We start from the raw sequence: 21,488 nt of genomic DNA, 5'->3' as shown, positions 1-21,488 counted from the left end.
TTTGGAATACGCACACTAACAACCAGTGGTGTGGTGGTAGTTAATTTTGTGGGTGTACAAACAGGTAGGGGTCAGTTACAACAGAGGAAGTGCGTATACTCATACATATTCCAAAGGTTTTTTGGCTGATAACCAGGTACACTGTAAACAGCCAATCGAGCAGGCCAATATACCCCAAATACCTGTCTATGCCCTCCACTACACCACTGCTAACAACCCAATGCAATAGACATTCAGGTAGGAAAGACAGAAAGTATAATCTTACTGTGGAATAAAGGCCTACCAGTTCTTCGCTTTAACCCTTTGAAACATAGGTCAACATTACTTTTCTTGCTCCTGCATCCTTCAGATACCTTTCACAGGGTCTTAAACCTTTGAAATCTGACCAAATTGGTTTGATGTCTTCTTGAAAATGTGGGATGAAAGGCAATCAGCAACTTGGCAAGAAATGTCCCACAAACTGCAAGATTTAGTAGTTTTAGAATAAAAAAAAAAAGAAAAGAAAAATGTCTACAAAACTGTATTTATAATCATCATGGTAACATATTTTAAATTATGTTACAGAGTTATTTTTAAGCACTTTTTCAGGGTAAATTCTGCTAATTGTGCTAATTTCGAGGTATTTTTTTTAACTTTAACTTTTTACTAATTTCTTATGAATTTCTATCAGGTGGTCTTTTTCTCAATAGCCTTCCTTCCATAAATAAAAATCAAGCCAACTTGCTTTCAATAGGTTAACTCATTATTATGATATAAGTTTTAAATGTACGATATGCTATACATATATATATATATATATACATACAGAGTAATGACACCATCAGCATTTAGACTGGTTTCCTATAAGCCTTGCTTTTCACAATGTAAAAGAAGGACGTCAACCATTATGCAACCAAAATCTACAGTTACAATAAATATGTAAGTTCTTTGCAGTTACTACTCCCGGTAGCAGAAATCATGCATGGTGGAACAACCAAAGTAACTTTGGATTTTCTGAAATTTTGAAACAAATGCAGTGTGACCTGTGTTTTTGATTGTGTTTTGTCGAATTGTACCAAACCTCGGCCAGAAAAGTGGACTGGAGCTCAGGTCAATTCTTATCTTACCCTCTTATCAAAACCATTGGAGTCGCCAAGATATTCTACAGAAAGACACTTGATGCAGCAGGATCAGATGTGATAGACTTAGTATGCAATTAGCACGCATGAAACCAAGTCACCCTGGGAGTTAGATTGTCTGAGAACAAAGAAATATCATCTCATATACCATAGAGGCTGTTGGAGTATTTAAGTATATGATTCAGTGTTCATACTCAGTCCTTATAAGAGACAAGATATATTGCTGCATAAATCAGTGTCCTGGATGATAGTCTAACCTTGGAGGTCAGTTGTGAGAGTGGGAGCATGATGTGAAGAGAACTTGATATGTGGAGATAAGAGGAGGAGATGTGCGGAATGGATGTGGGTCAGAAGGGAATGGATGTGTGGTGTCTATATTTTTGTTCAACAGGACACCTAGAAGAGAGAAACAATTCCTAATAAGGGATTGTCCTTGAAGTTGACCAATCCTAAAATGATGCCATGCTGAAAGGGGAGCCAGATAATGAGGGGAACCAACCAGAAGATGACTCTACCTTCATTCACATTTTCTCATTGTAATAGTATAAAAGACTAGATCAGGGAAAGACAGGTTGTCAGAATGCAGGCTGACTAGCTGATGTTATTGGCTAGGGAGAGGCATTCCTGAGCTCTGTAACTGCTCATTGCTTGCTTGAAAAGATTCACTAAAAGGTTTGAACTTAAAATTCTAAATTCTGTGTGGACATTCAGTTATTTACTGTTTATTGAGTTGCTTTTAAGAATTCTGAACATAGCACTCACCCTGGGAGGGTGAGAGTTTTTTCTACTTGCAGCAACCAAGAGAAAAACTCCTTCAAGGCTCCTGCCTCCCCTAAGTTTCAACCAATCATAGGTTTACACATCACATTCTATTCCCAAGTCATAACATGTTGCAGTGGACTTTCACATCAACAAGTAACGCTCTCGGTATCCTTCTGCATCTGCTATTTACATTCCGGGATGCCACTATGGTGGTGTCAACACAAGCACATGGTGGGATTACACTGTTTGTCTAGGCAACAACAGCAAATGGCAACCAACACCAGGAAACAAACTTTTATGGATGGTTAGGATTTAGGGGAAGGTAGCACATGGTAAGGCATAACATCACATTCAGACAAGTGGACACCGGACTCCTAAATGAAAGTTCAGGGTTTGTTGGATCCATCCACTACTCCTCCATCCACTCTCGTGCTCCTTATACCTCGTTATTACTGTCCTGCCGCGTATCATGCGGACATGACAGGTTCTGTCCAGCCGCGTTCTCAAGTGACGCAACTGGTGCAATCCGGCCATCCACCACCACACAATAACACCGCAACTGGTTCTGTCAGGCTCACCTGACGCCAACCAGCAGCATTTAATGCGGACAAGAAAGGTAGCTTTTGGCATTGCACTCGTACACCAAAAGCACTGTCAAAGTGGTGGTTTTTTTGTTTTTTTTTTTACCAGTTCAGAATGCGAACAGGCTGGCTTATAATAACATTTCTTACTTGCCCATATCCATGAGGACCACCACTTTTTAACAGTATTTCCATCCTGGCCACATCCTTCAAGGGGAGTCCTGTAGTGCCCACTCAGCACCTCACACTAAAGCAGTCAGGTCTCTCTGGTCTGTGCAGGTTAACATCCTTTTAAAGACATTTAGCAATTTTTGTTGAGCCTTTAGATCTGGAAGTTATCAGACTTGAATTTTTAGGTTTTGAACCTTGATCATTGTTATAATAAATAAAAAAACCAAAAGAAAACATCAGTAGTTGCTTGGCTGTGAGGAAAACACTAGGTGAGTGTGGAAGGGGATGGGGGGAGTTGTATGTCTCCACTTTGGAGAAAAAATGAGCTCCTTCCTTGTGTATCTTATTTAACAAGCAACACAGAGATAATGGACAGCCCTCCTGGGAATACAAAGATAAAAATCATGTATGGTAATTAAATAATTAGATATGGTGTTCATCGGAGGGATGGGTGATAAAAAATAAATGTATGGATCTGGAGCAACATTTCTATATAATGAACTCTGGGATCAACGTGCAGACCGCTTCCTCTGTGGCAGATGTGTTGCTTCTTTCTCCTTTTCAAGGCCACCGAGTCCCCAAAAGGATGTCCTCTAAGAGCTGTCACCAGAGGCTTCTTTGAAAAGGACTCTGTTCATGTTTGACAAAGGAAATCCACTCGTGTGTCGAATAATATTACACAGACATCATGTATTCTTCAGCTCCTCAGCTCTCTCTGTGGATCTCTCTGTCTCCCTCTCTGCTCTACTCATTGCTGTCAGCATCTTTCTGAAGTCTGCAGAAAGGACGGGGGATGACACTGAGCCTCCGCGGAAGCCTGACACAGTCTTTTTACCTGTTCTCCGATCTCTTTCTCCACTTGAGTTACAGGGCCACATATTTAACCTGACATGCTCGGTCCTGCAGGAGTTCCATGGCTGCTTAAAGTAGATGGAGCATGGTAGTCTATAACGAGGGTGTGAAAGGAGTTCTCTGGTGCCTCAGAGGAGGAACGGCAGCGAGTACTGTACCAAGCCAGCTGCCTCAATTTTACTTTAAAGATGCAGAGTACATCTCAGCAGTGTTGGGATCTCTAGAGAGCAGCAGGCTTACAGAAGACGAGTGACAAAGCCTCTAGATTGTAGTTTTTGTGCTGAGGCCCTGTGGACCAGCTGCTCCCCTGTTAGCTGGGGGTGAAAGCAAAGCTAAGACAATAAAATCTGATTTCAAACATTTCAACGGCACAGTCTTCAGTGTGTGTTCTACACAACAGTTGGCACAAAAACTTCCCCAGTTACTCAGGCTTTTTCACACACTCTACAGCAGTCTCTGCATTTCAAAGTGAAATGATAGTTTGTAAGAAGGAATGTTGGTAGGACAGTTTGTTTTTGTACCAGGCTCTTCTGCCTTGTTCTCCCTTTTGTCCTCTGTCTTTAATAACTGCCTTCCTCCATTTGCCAGTATTTGTTTTCCTTCTTTTTTCCCTCCTAAAAATAAGGCATACATATACACAGTGGTGTCGTTAGGCCTGGGCGTCCAAGGTTTCAGCCCCAAATGTTTTATAAAAAGCCCTGGATCGAAATACATAGGCTATATATATTAATCAAAAACAAGAAAAGGCCTAATTTTGAAAAAAAAAAAAGAAAAAATCAAAAACCTGTCATTCCATTCATCCTTGTACTCAAATAGATGCACTTTGATACATTCCACCACTGTTGTCATAAATGCATACATTTAATTATTTTTCCATCTCTATTTTATACATTTTTAATGATAGCATTTGGAAGGTGTTTTTTTTTTACTCAATATTAATGACTATCAACTTATATTTTTCTCATCACAATTCATAATCAATCTAGAAAGTAAAAAAGTTTTTGAGAATAAATAATGTGCCAGAGTGCATAAAAAAAGCACCAAATCAGAACTTGTTCAAAACAAACAAAAACAAAAAAGCCACATGCAAGGCTCAGCAGCAGACAAGTGTGTGTGTGTGTGTGTGGAGGGGTGTGTTCCACTGCGAATGGAATCTCATACTGGAGCCAATAAATACCAAAGACAACTACAGTCATTTGATCATTGAGCGAATACTGGTTGTAACATTTTCCATCACGTTAAAAAGCCTGATCATGGCAGGTGTCGGTGGGTATTCTGTGCAGTGAGAAAGGGGCTTCAGAGAAAAGTAACATGGCATGTTCTGCAGCATTACTTGGTTCCAGCCATTTCCTGTCACTACCAGTATTCCCCAGGGTTCTGTCATGGGCCCCATCTGTTTATCAGTTGTACTTCAGCTTGGCCATATCCTCTGTAAATTTAACATCCATTTCCAATACTATGCAGATGACACCCAGCTCTACCTATTCACCAAACCAACCTCCACTCCCCCGCCCAAGAATAAACTTTATTTGTATAGCACATTCCATACAAAAAAATGCAGTCCAACATGCTTTCTTTTAGTTCCCAGAATGTTCTTCTTAAAATTAGGGCTTACAATCTCCAATTTTTATTTTTTTTTTGACATTGTTAACATATAACATGACATCAAATTAGAAAAAAAGAAAAGGCGGCTTGTACTCTCAGGCCTCAACAACTAGTCTGAATTTTGCTTTGAAAATGTCCTTGCTTTGTTCTCATGTAACATTGTGGCAATGTTTTATAAAAGAACATTCTATGATCTGAAGCCTCTCAACATTACTAAAACATCCTCACAATGTTGCAGTCAAAACGTTACATCTTAGCATTTAACTTTATAGGACCATTACTTAAAAGGTTCTTTGAACATTGGATTAAAATGTTTTCTTAAAAACATTATTGCAACTTGTAGGTAACATAATCCAAATTTGTGAAAACGTTCCTTGCTGAGTTGGACAGCATAAACCCTGGTCTATAGGGTCAAATTCCTGTGTTTTTTACTCCCAACCACTTCCTCACTATGACAACTTAAATTTAAAAAGGCAGCAACAATGATTCCTCCAAAATGTATCTGTGCAGTAAAAAAAAGTGGATTAGGAGACAAAGTAGAAGACAGGGCTCCTTGACCACCTCTCTGTGATGGACAGGTGAGGGTTCTGCATGGCCAGAAAAGACACCAAGACAGTGTTGCAGCGTGATGGGACTGACAGCTGTGTGGTGAACAGACCAACACACCCTGCATCAAGAGTAGGTGGAATGTAAGTAGCTGAATTGCCAGCTGAGAGGGCACGAGTTATTTTGGGAAACGAATATAACCTCAGCACCCACTAAAATTACTTGAGATGCCTGCTGCTTTCTGGGGTTCACGTTTTCTCGGTTCAGTATGTGCCAAGTGTCGGGTTATAGGGCTCTGAAGAGGAAAGCGAGAGCCAGAGACTAATGGAAATAATGGAATTGAGAGAGAATGTGAAAGAGCCACAAGCTACATATACCACCAACCATGGCACTGCAGCTCAACCAAAAGTGCCAAATGCAGCGCTCTCTGCCATTTAAAAGTCACTTCACACCCCTACTCACTCTTTCATTAAATCTCCATCCTCTGTGAATCACCACTAGTCTTCAATCTCTCCATTCCTCCATTTCAACTGAAACCCTCCTCCCCCCTACACTTGCTTTGAAAAAATCTCCTTCTTCAGCGATGTCAAATTGAGCCCTGTGCCGAGCTCGGGAGGTATCAAATGAAATTACCACACAGTAGGATAAGCCTGTGAGCTATGGCTAAATGAGATTGGAGTGTGGAGGAGCAATAGAGTTGCAAAAAAAAAAAAATCTAATGACCTTGATTTACATGGCAGGCGGCAGGAGAGCTGGAGGGCTTATCAGAAACCAAGGTGAACAATGAAAACAGTTTATGTTTTGATGCGGTGTAAGTCAACTTAATTTTTCGCCATATCCCTCTCTTTAATCATTATATTTCTTTGTGCATTTCACATCACACTGTGCAAAACTATAGGGATCTTTTGTGAACTGAGATCCACACGTTTGAGCTATAGTGGATCAGAATGTGATTTAGGGATTTACAGACTCCTGAGAGACTGCTTTATTAAAAAACATGGATTTCCTCCTCTTCATGGCTTTACTCCAAGACATTCACCCATACTCGTAAAAGTCAGCAGTAAGAGCATTACACTGTGCAATCAGTAAAGTCTTAAGCGGATTCGTACAGTAAAGTCATCATGGCGGTGATTAGTGCAGTGGAATCACATTACTGTTATATCAGTGTCAGCCGGTGAAAACCAACACTGTAATGAGAGCTTACATTTTTAACACACACATCATCATCATCTGCCACATGTGGAGGCAGACTGCCCCAAAGAGAGACTAAACCAAATTCAGATTTATGTTGGGACAAAACTTTCAGGGGTCCTAAAAATGTACACTGTGTAACTTTTTATATGATCTTGCAAAAATCTTTTTAGATTCGTCTTTACAAAGACCAATAGCACTTGAAGTTGCGATTATCACGTCAGTACGTAATAATCTCAAGTTAAAAAAAAAAAAATAAAAAATTGTGAGTAGAGACAAAATGATTCACTGATCATAAATGCAGTATCTTCGATTTATTTTTTATGGGATACTTTGCAGATTGTCATCCTGCTTTGTATCGAAACAATGTGAGTAGTTTGTGTAAATGAACTAAACCTCCCTCTATCAAACCAACTCCCAGATCTCTTCACCTCCTATCCCATCACAAATCCACTGGATGGTGATGGGATGATAAGGCTGTTGCTCAAACTACCAGCCTGTTGTTACTTAAACTTGTCAAATACATCTGCTCTGGCAGTGCTTTCCAGTGTACAAGTGTGACACCAAAAGCTACATAGGGCATCCAACCGTAACATGGCTGGACGGCGTCAGATGGTGTTGTTATTACATGCAGGCAAATGGCTGCATCCACAGGCAATGCAAGACCCTGCAGCATACCTTCATGTGCATTTTCTGACATCCCGGTAAGGGCATCCCAGAATTTAGGAGCCATTCTTAGTAAAATGCATGTAGGATGCTAACTGTCCTGAAGAGGTCACTATTGTGTATTGGATGTATGTCAATAATGACAGGAACCATCATGCAAAGGCGGTGCATTGCTAAACACTTTTTGACATGTGTCATGTCATGCTGATGGTAGTTGTGAAAAGGTGTTCTTTGTATGTTGTTTATGGACACAGATGGTGAGTTCTTGTGTTTCATTGAAGACCACGATGATCAGAAATAAACTGCATAAAAGACAAGAAAAGGCAGAACTCTTGTTTTCACCAGACAAACAGCTGAATGAAGGCAGTTGAGCCCATCAATTCATGGCTCATTTATGCAGCCCCTTAGCGGATTTCAGTTTAGGCTTAGCCGCTATACGGAGCATAAACATAAGGATACCTAAGATGTTATTAGTAGACACAAAAGGTCACTGACAGAGTGGCACCATGTAATAAGTTTGGATAAGAACGTGTTCAAACTACAGATTGTACCTCCACACGCTCGTATGGACCCCTGCCCGTACCATGGGTACGGACAGTATAGGAACAGGTTGGGTTTCATGTATTTGAAAAAGCCATATTCTAAAAAACTACACTGTGAACACTTTTTGGGCTTTTACAGCTCACATGATGCTATGGCTATGTGCTTGTCGGTAAGAGCTGGCTCCCTCTGGCATGATGCAGCAGAAATTGAGCAGATCATCTGGATGTTTTGAATCCACAATTCCTCTGTGAAATCGTGGACTATCACCTTGCATAACACGCCAACATCACCTTCAATGATGGCTATTGCAGTGGCTGCAATAGAAATAAACTTGCTAATATTTTGAACATTCATCACCATGCTTCTTGGAATTGCATCGTAAGAGGAGAAGTTGCATAACATTGCAAAAGAATTACTTATGGAAACGCAGTCATCTTGCAATTGCTTTTTGCCAACATTTTCGAAAATGCTGCTTGAGTTTTGTGCAAATCTGTAATGGAAGCCAGCCAACAGCCCCTTTCTTCTGTTGTGATAAATATTTTTTTAAATTATTTTTTTAGTCTATCTGGCCTGGAGAAAATGAGAAAGTATGGTTGTATATAGTTCAAGCCATTCAGAAGGCAGTTCTGCTCAGTTCCGGAACAGCTACAACTTGGTTAGGTACAATATGCATTAACGGAACATTGTAAGTGTGCAGCTTATACGTGATACCTCTTGTGACCTCAAGAAGTTGAAGAGAAAGGATACTAATGGCAGGACACATTTTAATTGCTTCATTACAGAAAATTGTAATTACATTTTAAATGCTTCAAAACAGTGGACAACATTACAAAAATCACATGCCTTCATTTTTTTTTCATTCAAAGAATTCCTCGTGTTTTTGGTGTATTTCTCAACATGTTTTAGTGAAGATTTGCCTGACACTGTACATCCGCAGGTTTTGGGACTGTAAAGAAATAAGCTATATTGAAATGTGAGGGAGGGCAGGATGTGGTTTACATCCTCAGTTTGCATCATGGATAAGGCCTTTCTTATTCACAGCCTCAGTCTGGAAAAGGCAGAGAGCAGTGTACATAGAAAAACCTAATTACACACCACTGCACGGTATGTTAAGTTAAGGTCTGATTCATTCCTTTAGGGTGCAGAAACAAAATGTAGAACAGCCTTAATTACATTTTTCTACACCAGCCAACAATGGCAACACCTGTGCTCTCAGTGTGATGGAATTTAGGCTATTAGCACTCATGGCTAGCTTTATGGTCTTTGAGTGTTTGTTTGGTTCTGCAGTGGACTGGTCGGGTGGGTGTTTGAATGAGCTCACACCATTACAGGTTCAATGGCTGATGCAGCTTTCTTTTCTATGATGTTGTGCTCAGAAATCGTATTGCAGAGTTCAGATAGTGTTGTATTAAACCTGAACTCTGTTGAAACACAACAATTTCTAAATAGATTAATCCTGTTCTTTGGTCATTATTTGATGCTATTTTGGACTTTATAACTTTATTGAAGACCTTGGAACAATATGTAAAAATCGCATTACTAAGGCATTTATTTTTATTAACTAAATAAGTTTTGCTGGGTATAAGTCAACAACCAGAAACCTAGCTCTAACTAAATGTTGGAGATACTGTTGTTCTTAATTAACTTATATTTTTAACATATTGGTCACTCAGATATGTTGCCTAGTCCAAAGTACAAATCTACATTATAGATTTTTCTAAAGAAAAAAATGGCTAGTATACTTAATGGCTTATACTTTGCTTTTAGATGGTGAACAATTTCAACACCTTCTCTATCGTTTCGGTGTAAAGATGACAGAAAAGAGAGAGGGCCATAAGAGTTCTTGTGAACCTGTGCAGCTGTTTGTTCCTGCCATGCTGCTGAGTTCAGGATTGCATGGAAACCCTAATACAACTGCTGCTGAACCACCTCAAGATATCTGGAAATAAAAAATGGGCTCTGTGGGTTCTTATGAGTATCCCCTAAAAGTGACAAGGCTTTTTTCCAGTTAATATTTTGTTGCTTACAATCAGTGTACTCCTTCATCCATTCATCTGGCCAACCCTATCCTTAATGTCCTGCTGAACCATTTGATAGAGCACGTTTTGAGTCACTATATCTGAGTGAAAAATGTGTTCAATTTAACTGGATTGAGCCATCTTTACCATTCGGTATATATGTGTTATGCCAAAAAAAATCCACTTGATGTCACTGTGTCTTTAAATAGTTTCAGTTCTCTTCCTACAGGAAGTCAGTAAACAGAAAGCTGTAGATGCATTCTGAATTGCATACTTTTTTCATAGTAAGTATTGCAGTTGCCCCAGCAAAGCACGTGCTGTTGCATGCGGTGTGCACACAAATGGGACATACTACTTCTTCATAACACTGCACCCTAAACTTTGACTCTCTTTATCATTACCATAGTAATGTAAAAAAAAAAAAAAAAGCTCGCCTGAGGCATAGGGTGTCAGAAATACTCACTCTGAGTGCCATGGCACACATTCCGGCATAATATAGACCATTCATGAACCATTCAGAGTGTTGTTGGTATGTACAGTTTGGTTATCCAGAGTACCGCACTCTTGGAGTGGCAGGGCGCGCAGAACGGAGCACAGAACGGAGTGAATGTGTGATTAACTACACAGTTAGTGAATTCATGTAAAATAGAACGCTCTGTTTCTATGAACAAATGCTGTCTCATTTTTGTCAAGAGCATCAGGTAAGGTTTACCAACACTACAGAAAGACCAACCCTAAAACCTCTGCTGTTTTTACTTTGCAATGTGGTTTTAACTCTTGAATTATAGCTGGACACTTTTTCAATTCTTACCATTTATATTCATGACAATAAAACTTGCTCGCATATACATTTTCTCCATCAAAAAATTTTTTTAGTTTATTTTGTTCATTTTAAGAATTTATATTCCTCATATAACGTTTTCACTGGTCATCAGTCACTTGAACAAGCTGTCAGCTGTCATTGTAGCTACAGTCATCAGTCGATGTGATGTACATATCCGCTGCACAGAGGATTGTTGGTAAAAAGAACCAGAGAAGCATGCTGGCTTGCATACTGCAAAATGTGACTGGATATTTTGGGCATATAGCATTTGACATACTATATATTGGGACATACTAAATCTTTTTTTGCCACGATATAGTATGCTAGTATAGGCATTGGAACTCACAGTCTACGTGGTGAGATTGTCAAAGGTAGGCGATAATCTTGTACATATTGTAGTTTCAGAGCTCTCACTAAACAGATAAAATCCAAAAAATAAAAATCTCAGAAGGGTCAATTTTTTTTTTTTTATGATTCTCTACCAAACCATCGATTTGTTATATTTGTTTTTGTTATGGTATTCAGTTTGATCCCTAGCCACCATTTTTCCAGTCACACTCTATAAGACCTCCTCCTACTGACTTCTAATAAGCTAGCTGCTAGCTATAAAACAATGTATATATATGTTTTTATACATTGTAAATTTGTCTTCTTAATTTAATCAATCTGTTGTCATAATTTGTTTTTTTAACTTTGCCTTGTAAGTTCACCTTGAGCGTTTTGAAAGGTGCCTACAAATAAAATGTATTCTATTTTTTATAATTAAAATTGGCTATTTGCTAAGAAATTGAAAATCTTCATTCATTTTAGTTAATTGATACATTTACACCATAAATGGCTTAACTGTTTGATATAGGCCTATAGTTAAACTTATAGTGGTCTTAGGGAATAGCAAAACAAAAAAAAAACATTAATATTTGTTCCATTTCTTTTTTCTTAGTGAGGACTTTATAGGGTTAAGGCGAAGAGCAACTAGTAACTTTATCTGTCAGATGTGGAGGTTGCAGTGCAAAGTACATGTCCCTCTGAAATGCAGTGGAACAGAAGAATAAAGAAATACAGTATATCATGGAAATACTTAAGGACAGGCACTCATATTGTACTTATAGGTCAGTACATACATAGGAATTGTATATGTTTTGAAGATCAACACATTCAATAACCACCGGCTAAATCTGGCATTCAGACAATATATTTCTAAAGAGAAAATCACAGTGACAATACTTTATGATGTGTCAGATGTATTGCTTTTTGTTGTCATGATACATCATTGGGTCCATTCATCTCCCATTTCTTAGGAAATAATACATCACTGTGCTCCACATCTATCTATTGTGATTCAGCGGGCTAAAAATAGCCTGTGTGGAGAGGTGGGAGTTTAATAATTGATTCCCTCTCCAGGGATGCTCCTTTTTACTGGAATCTCCTCTCATGACCTCGTATCAGGGAGACCACAGCACTCTCCCGGGACTCTGTACATCCATATCTGGGCCATGCTGGATACTGTTTTTCCTGCTCCTAACACTATGTTTTCACCATTTGTGTTGTTTGGTAATGTAAGGCTGTATAGTATGAATGAATATCTGTATGGAAATGAATGAATATCAGTGCTAAATCATGGAAAAGAGGCTAACAGAAAAAAAAGATATTTTATTTGTATATATATAAAGAATACATAAAGGTCATGAGACAATTATACGTGTCGGTGAGTTCAGCAGGCAGTGAATGTAAATAATGAGTCAATGATAACTTTGTGACCATTTGGGTGGCATGACATTACCTCTCGACACCCCGTTGACACCAGCTTGTTTTCTGGAGATGGACTTAAATTTAGATTGAATTGGGATATCTGCTCTGTGTGTTTATCACATGACAATCAATCAGTCAATCATATGTCACATGGAAATATACAAGGTACAACTCCAGTGAAATGTGATCCCATTATCTCCTTTAACTTGTTCTCTGTTCCTTTTTGTGTCTTGTTACACTGTTGGCTCCTGCTTTATAATGGTCCATGTGTTCAGATGGTTCTGGTGCTGTTTTTATCCTTTGGTGTCATGGTTTCTGGCTGTGGGATGATTTGTTCACATGTCCCGTCCTCAACAACACAACTGGATGGTTCTGCACAACAGCCACCTCTAAACTGCTAATAGTAGTGTTCCACAGCAGGAACACTACCACACCTTACATTACCCCCATTACTGTAAAGCACATGCCTCCTCTCCTTCTCCTCTGCTCTGTCAGATCAGCGTATAGAAAGAGAGCCTCCTGGTTGAATGGTGCTGTCCAGGAGTTATCCAAGTTTTGGTCAAGATTGAAAACCTTGACCTTGATAGCTAGCAGCTAGCTTATTAGAAGTCAGTAGGAGGAGGTCTTATAGAGTGTTGAGTTTATTTCCACATGGTAATCACAGACTGTATATAAAGATGAACAACGCATCCCCATTTCCTCCAGCTGTAAAGTGAGGCTAAAATATTGCGGGTATGGCTGCTGTTATCTTGTGCTGGTGATGTCATTTGGAGAAAGAGTCTGCGATAAGCGTTTTCTGTAAGGGGTGAGTTCCCACCAAAACTAATCACAAGCAGCTCCATTGATTGCAAGTGGACGGATTGGCTGTCACAGCTGTCAATCATAGTTGAAATCCTAACCCTAACCCTAAAAAACAAACACTTGAACAAATATAAGGAGATGAGAACTACCTTCGCTGACAGAAACCACCGATGGGGGAAAAAAATTTATATGGCGTGTACTTTGAGATTTTAGTTTGGCCTATGTTCATTCATTAACATGGAGGGGTGGGTCTTAGGACCTGTACTGCAGTCAGACACCAGGGGGCGATCCAGATTGAAAAGCTACACTTTGAGGGAGCTGTCAAGTCAAGTCAAGTCAATTTTATTTGTAAAGCCCATTATCACAAAACATGGTTGGCCTCAGAGGGCTTTACAACATATGACATACCTCTGCCCTTAGACACTCACATCGCCTAAGCTGTCATCTTGCTTATCGTTATATACAGTCTATGATGCCAATGAGTGACTCTACAGGCTTTTGCACACAGAGTCTGTACTTTTTTGTGAATGCATTTTTTTAATGCATAATCTGTGAAAAATTAAAAAAAAAAAAAAAAACAACTTACACACAGAAACATTGCACAGAGTCCAATGCATTTTATTGTTCTATTTGTTGCAAAAAAAAATGCAATACAAGACACATTTTCTCCCTCTGAGGTACCTTCCTGGCTGTCTCCATTCTCCCTGTAATTGCATTTGGCACCCAAGTTGCATGAGGGGACTGAGCTGTCCTCCTATCTGTCTTGTTCACTTTCTCTGTCTTTGTGCTGTCCTCATCCTCCTCCTCGTCATCGTCCTCCACCTGAATATCACTATCTGACCTGTGAGTGAGATATTTGAGTTATGAATACTCAAATGGAATACTCAATACTTTCTTCACAATTTTTTTGGCCAAATAACTCTCTTAAAGCTTTTGACGGATACAAAAATATGTTAAGAAAACTTCAATGTTGGACGGAAGTTTTAGAGTCAGTGTGTAAAAGTGACACGATGAGAGTTTTGAGTTATTTTCAGTGGTGCAATAACTTTGTACGAAAGAAAAAGGACTCAGTGTGCAAAAGCCTTCAGTCACATGACACTACTGTCCAAAAGAGACATGATGTCATGGCTCCGGCTGTGACTGTGACCCCTGTGTGTTTTGGGCATGGCTTTCCCCCACAGGGCTCCTGATTCAACCTACACTCCTGTCTGCAAATCATCAGCATGCAGTATAAGAACACAGGGGCATCACTCATCACCAGATTGTTCCACCAGACTGCTAGTAATGTCTATCTTGTGCTTTTTGAGCCTGTTTATTGACAGTTTTCTCCTGTGCTTCGGATCACCAGCTTCCACAGCCTAACCCTAACCCTAATCCACACCCTGCCAAGCATGCCCATTCATTCATCGGCTGGCTTTTCACAGCCCCAGCAGGTCCCAGATCCTCTTCTTCCTGTCAGACCTGCCTGCTCCTCCATCTCAAGCTTCCCACTTTCCCCCAATTATCTGCCCTAATTAACCCACCATAATCATCCATCCCTCTGAACACTAAGCCCAAACAAATAAAAGCTTAAATCTAGCACATATTTAGCAGAGCTGAAAGTTTCGCATCTCCAGGCTAGTTAAGTTCCCTTTTTTATTTTTCTCCTCATATTTCATGTCTTGTTTCCTGTCGTGTTTCCTGTTTTATTTTGTCCTCTCCTTCTTGCCCCTTCCATCTGTGTGCTCCCAGTCTGTGATTACCTGATGTGTGTCACCTGCTTGATTATCTCCACCTGCGTCTCTTTGTCTCCCCGCTCCTTTGTGTATTTAGTCTCCTCTTTCCCTTCCCTCTTTGCCAGTTTGTTTTGTACCTTTTGTCGACGTCCCAGCCTTTCCCTGTGTACTTTAGATATTTTTCTGACCAGTTTTTCTGAACTTGACTTAGCCTTTAGCCTTCTGCTCTGGATACTTTTGCCCATGTTTTTTGGACTCCTATGTACCGACATTTTCTCATTAAGCGGACTTTGAATATGGCCAATTGTTTTTTTGAGTCGTGCTTTTGGGTCCTGTTCTTGGTTCAGTCATTACAGTACGAACTGGCCATAAATGGACCCAGCTGACTCTGACCCTAAGCGCAATGCCATCCAGGCATAGGGTCACAAATTCGCCCAGCACGACGACCAGATTAATGTACTTCGCCACCATGCAAGAGAGCTTACAGAGCGGCAGGAGTCATTGATGACCAGCTTTGGCAACCAGCTGAACACAGTCATCCAGATGATGCAAAATATGTCTCTGCGTGCCAGTGACGCAGATTCAGCAGTGGATTCACTTCCAGGTCCAGTGGTGGAGCCTTCACCACCTTCACCTGCTCCAGCCTCGTTCCCTCAGTTGTCCCAACCAGAACGTTTCTCTGGGGATTCAGGGTATTGTCGAGCCTTCCTGACTCAGTGCGATCTCCACTTTGAGATACAGGCTGCTGCATTCCTTTTCAACAGAGCTAGAATTGCATTCATCATCTCATACATGACGGGGAGAGCAGAAGCCTGGGCTACAGCAGAGTGGAGCAGAAACTCACCTGTCTGCAGCTTGTTATAAGCCTTCATAAAGACCTTCACTCAAGTGTTTCAACACACCACACCAGGTAGGGAGGCTGCAAGGGCTTTGGTGAGACTATGGCAGCGACAAAGGCGAGTTTATGCAATTGAGTTTTGCACTCTGGCGGCCGAGAGTGAGTGGAATCCTACAGCTCTTTTCGATGCCTTTTTGGAGGGACTTTCCAAAAATTTAAAGGACCGTTTAATGCCTCTTGATCTGCCTAATGACTTGGATGATTTGATTGCTCTAGCAATTACAGTTGATAAAAGACTGTTTGAAAGAGAGAAGGAAAGAGGCAGGCTGAGAGAGCGTCACTCCCCACCTTGCCAAAGGAAGTCACTATCTTCTGACTTACCCTCTTCATGGAGGTCAACCTCAGTCAGTCAACCGATGACTCCCCCTGTCCCTGTAGAGCAGCCCATGCAATTGGGCCAGACCTATTTGTCTCCAGAAGAGAGACAGCGTCGGATGAACGATAGGAGGTGCCTTTCTTGTGGGCAGTTGGGACATTTAATTGCAAACTGGCATGTTACGGGAGATGGAAGACCTGTACAAATAAGAGCTGTGGTGAGTTAAAATCTGATTATTTCTAACCCTGACCAACTTAATTCTCAAGTGAGCAGTTCTATGGGCAAGGTTACACACCGCACTGAATCACTCACACTCTTGTTCCCAGACTCCCATTCTGAAAGGATCAGTTTCCACGTTTTTGATAACCCCAGCCACAAAGTTATTTTGGGACATCCTTGGTTGAAACTGCACAATCCACACCTCAGCTGGAACTCAGGTCAGATAAACTCATCGGGTGAGCATTGTAACACAAACTGTTTTTTCAAATCTGTTCAAGTTGGACTTAAAGCTCCTCGTGTTACTAAAAACACAGACCCTATCCTGAATTATCCTGAGTCCCTTCCTGTTATCATGATTTGAAAGAGGTTTTCAACAGGGCCTGGGCTAAGTCTTTTCCACCTATATAACCTATATAACCACCTATATAACAGACTATATGACTGTGCCATAGACCTTCTCCCAGGTACCTCTCCCCCCAAAGGAAGGCTTTATGCCCTGTCTGGACCTGAAACTAAAGCTATGAAGGAATATGTGGAGGAATCTTTGGCTGCGAGGATTATTCGACTCTCGTCATCGCCTGCTGGAGCAGGTTTTCTCTTTGTGGATAAGAAGGACAAAGGCAAATTTCTATAGAAAATTCATCAGAAACTTCAGCACCATTGCCTCTCCCCGTCATTCCTATCACGGAAACTCTCATCTTCAGAAAGGACTTATGACATGTTGGCGGTAAAAGTGGCCTTGGAGGAGTGGAGACACTGGCTGGAGGGAGCTCAGCAGCAGTTTGATGGTCAGATCACAAGAATTTGTGATACCTGAGAACTGCTAAAAGACTCAACTCAAGACAAGCAAGGTGGGCTTTATTTTTAAATCAATTTCAATCAACTTTACCCTATCCTTTGTCCTGGTACCAAAAATGACAAACCTGATGCTCTCTCTCAAGTTTTTCACTCTGAATAGCCCTCTTCAGATCCCTCTCCCATCCTTCTTCCCTCCTGCTTTATGGCTTCTTTCACCTGGGGAATTGAAAAGAGAGTTATGGATGCTTACCAGTACTCTGTCATCCCAGCTAGTTGCCCCCCAAATCGTCTGTTTGTTGTCCCAGAGTTACATGCAGAGGTTATTCACTGGGCCCACACCTCTAAGATTGCCTGCCACCCTGGAGTCAACCAAACTGTTTTTGTGCTGAAACAACACTTCTGGTGGCCCTCCATGGAAAGGGAGGTATCTGAGTACATTTCTGCCTGTCCTGTTTGTGCTGCTAATAATGTCTCCCGCCAGCATCCCTCTGGTCAGCTGTTCCCACTGCCCATTCCTCATCGACCCTGGTCTGACATTTCACTGGATTTTGTCATCAGACTTCCACCATCTGACAGTAACACCACCGTTCTCAAGATGGTGGATATATTTTCTAAAATGGTAGACTTTATTCCTCTGCCTAAGTTGCCTTCAGCCAAGGAGATGGCTGAGGCTTTGTTGCAACATGTTTTCTGTGTCCATGGTTTTCCTAGGGATGTGGTGTCGGACCCGGGCCCCAATTCATCTCCTGCTTCTGGAAGGATTTGTGTGTGCTGCTAGGAGCTACAGTGAGCCTTTCTTCTGGTTTCCATCCTCAGAGCAATGGCCAAACAGAGAGGTTGAATCAGGAGTTGGAGACTGGATTACTTTACCTTACCTCACAAGATCCCCACTCCTGGACCAAACACCTTACCTGGGTTGAGTATGCCCATAATACACTTCCCTGTTCCTCTTCTGGTTTGTTGCCTTTCCAATGTGTATATGGCTGTCAGCCCCCTCTTTTCCCAGCCCTAGTAAAAGGAGGTCAGTGTTTTGTTGGCTCTGGCTCTGGTTCGACATTGCAGGCTGTTGTAGGAACAGGCTTAACGGGTTCTCCTTTGCAAGTTGGACAGTTAAAAGAAGGCAGATGATCACAGAGGGAATCCACCTCCAACCTACAAGGATGGAAAAAAGGTGTGGCTATCTACCAGAAACCTTCCTCTTCATGTTGAATCAAGAAAGCTCGCGCCCAGGTTCGTTGGCCCATTCCCAATATCAAAAGTTATAAATCCAGTTTCTGTGAGGCTCAGATTTCCCAAAGCTATGAGGGTACATCCCACATTCCACGTCAGTCAGCTGAAGCCAGTTAAGGAGAATCCATTGGTCCCTTCTTCCAGACCCCCTCCTCACTCTGGTTCATCGATGGAGGCCTGGTCTACACCATACGCAAGCTCCTGTCTGTTTGTTGCCGTGGCCATGATAGACAATATTTGGTGGATTGGGAGGTTTACAGCCCTGAAGAATGCTCTAGGGTGCCTGCCAGGAACACTGTGGACCCGGAGCTAATCCAAGAGTTTCACAGGACTCATCCTGACAGTCCTGGGCCGTCAGGTATTGGTCGTGGGGGTGGGGTACTGTCAGAAATTTTCTGACCAGTTTATCTGAATCTGACTTAGCCTTTCGCCCTCTGCTCTTGATACTCTTTCCTGTGTTTTTTGGACTCCTATGTCCCGACCTTTTCTCATTAAACAGACTTTGTCCAATTGTTTTTTGAGTCGTGCTTTTGGGTCCTGTTCTTAGTCCAGTCATTACAGAAAGAGGGGCAACTGGAAACATCAGTGGCTACATCATACTCTTATGGGATATCAATGACTGGTATTTGGTAAACTGACAGGTGTCACCAGAGAAACTGAGTTATAGCTTGTGAAAAAAACTTGATTTTGATTGTAAAATGCATGAAAAAAATATGTGAACAGTCATTAGGTTTTTCTTTGGCAAGTGACTTTGGTATAAGCGGGATTATGCCCTTGAACAAGAAATGAATGGCCTCGACGGATGGACAATTCACACATCCCCATTTTCCATCAGTTCCTCATAATGGACATTCCATCAGGTATTATATCTTATTTATTTGTTGTAATTTATTTTATTTTGTAATAAATGTTTACATGCAATTATGTAGGCACACTAAGCACTTAGTCATCAAGATAAGTACACTTCATTTTTCTGTTAAGAGATCAGGGCAGGCCTTTGTATTTGTTTCCTACATTCTGGTCCTTTTTAGTGATGCAGTGACCTGCACAGTGTTTTTAGTCCTTATCCAACTCTCTTGGAAAATGTAGCTGCATTTTGCATTTTAAAATTCACATGGTAATTTTGTGAAAGTCAAGAAGACCATTTTTGAGTGACATTAGTGTTACATAATTTTATATCATTTATGATTTAAACACCTTTTATGTACACATAAATTGTTTAGAAAAATCTTTCATTAACGAAAAATGCATTTTGAACTTTATAAGCTTTTGAAGATTAATCAATGACAGATCCTCAACATATCACCACTTTTACTCCTGGTTGAGCACTTTGTGGCATTCCATTAGTAATTCAGGGACAATGTTCACTTATGTTCCCCCGCACCCTACAAAATGTGCACATAGCACCAGAAAACAACTATTTGATAAATGAATTCCTCCCTCATTAGTGAAGTAAAAACACAGAATAGAAAGTCAAAGCATGCACTCACAACAAAGATTAGCTGTCATGTGTGAAGGACAGGGATTCAGGTAGCACTGACAGCAGCCACCAAAACCAATGATGCAAAACATGTGGGAGGCAGAGCATGCATGTTGCCATTGTGTGTGTTATATTTTGCCCTACTTAATAATTCAGCATTAATGATTTACTTTGTCAGGAGATTAAGACTCCTTACTAAGAGGGGCAGCTGCTGTCCCAAGGGAGGAAGCTTCAAACCCAGCGCTCAATGCAGTGAACGACCACAGAATAATGATTGAGAATAACAATTGCTCTACAAGAGTTTTGTTATTGGCAAACAGCACACATTGCCAATTTCCCCAGTGTGGGACTTATGAAGGATTGTTTTATCTTATTTACATTTCAAAGTTCACCACAGTTGGTTACTTTTTTGAAGTAACAAGTAGTGTGCAATACACTACCTTTATTAGAAATAACCTCAACAAAGAGGAGCAGCGTACAAATTATTCAGTTAGCAGAAACTATACCAAAAGCACTGGACAAAGGTAGGGAGGAGGCTAGGTGAGGCTGACCCGACTTGGACCGGAAATTAGCCTTCTTCTAGCTAATGTCCGGTCGCAGGAGAGTGGAGTGGATGAGATGCTATTAAGGCTCACTCATGTTGGAGTATGTAAGTATATGATTCAGTGTTCATGTTCACCCCTTAAAGAAAGATGAAACATAATGTTCAAATAGGATAAGAGAGAAGATATATTTCTGCATGATCAGTGTCCTGGATGATAATCTAACCTTGAGGGTCAGTTGTGAGAGTGGGAGCATGACGTGAAGAGAACTTGATATGTGGAGATAAGAGGAGGAGATGTGCGGAATGGATGTGGGTCAAAAGGGAATGGATGTGTGGTGTCTATAATTTTGTTCAACAGGACACCCAGAAGAGAGAAACAATTCCTAATAAGGGATTGTCCTTGAAGTTGACCAATCCAAAGACGATGCCACGCTGAAAGGGGAGCCAGATAATGAGGGGAACCAATCAGAAGATGACTCTACCTTCATTCACATTTTCTCATTGTAATAGTATAAAAGACTAGATCAGGGAAAGACAGGTTGTCAGAATGCAGGCTGACTAGCTGATGTTATTGGCTAGGGAGAGGCATTCCTGAGCTCTGTAACTGCTCACTGCTTGCTTGAAAAGATTCACTAAAAGGTTTGGACTCAAAATTCTAAATTCTGTGTGGACATTCAGTTATTTACTGTTTATTGAGTTGCTTTTAAGAATTCTGAACATAGCACTCACCCTGGGAGGGTGAGAGTTTTTTCTACTTGCAGCAACCAAGAGAAAAACTCCTTCACTCAGCAATGGGAGTTCAGAGACTACATTGCACACATCTTCATCAAGACATGGTTAAACCCCTAACATCCCAGATCAA

At 40.8% G+C, this 21,488-nt stretch overlaps 1 protein-coding gene across 1 annotated transcript in view; it reads right to left on the bottom strand.

The window, feature by feature from the left end:
• Nucleotides 1-21,488, bottom strand: part of LOC121949536 (copine-9-like) — a 229,848-nt gene that overhangs the window by 126,767 nt on the left and 81,593 nt on the right.

Source organism: Plectropomus leopardus, chromosome 2, assembly GCF_008729295.1.
Source record: "Plectropomus leopardus isolate mb chromosome 2, YSFRI_Pleo_2.0, whole genome shotgun sequence".
Classification (NCBI taxonomy): Eukaryota; Metazoa; Chordata; class Actinopteri; order Perciformes; family Serranidae; genus Plectropomus; species Plectropomus leopardus.
The sequence above is the reverse complement of the archived record's forward strand: the minus strand, read 5'-3'. Positions and strand labels throughout refer to the sequence as shown.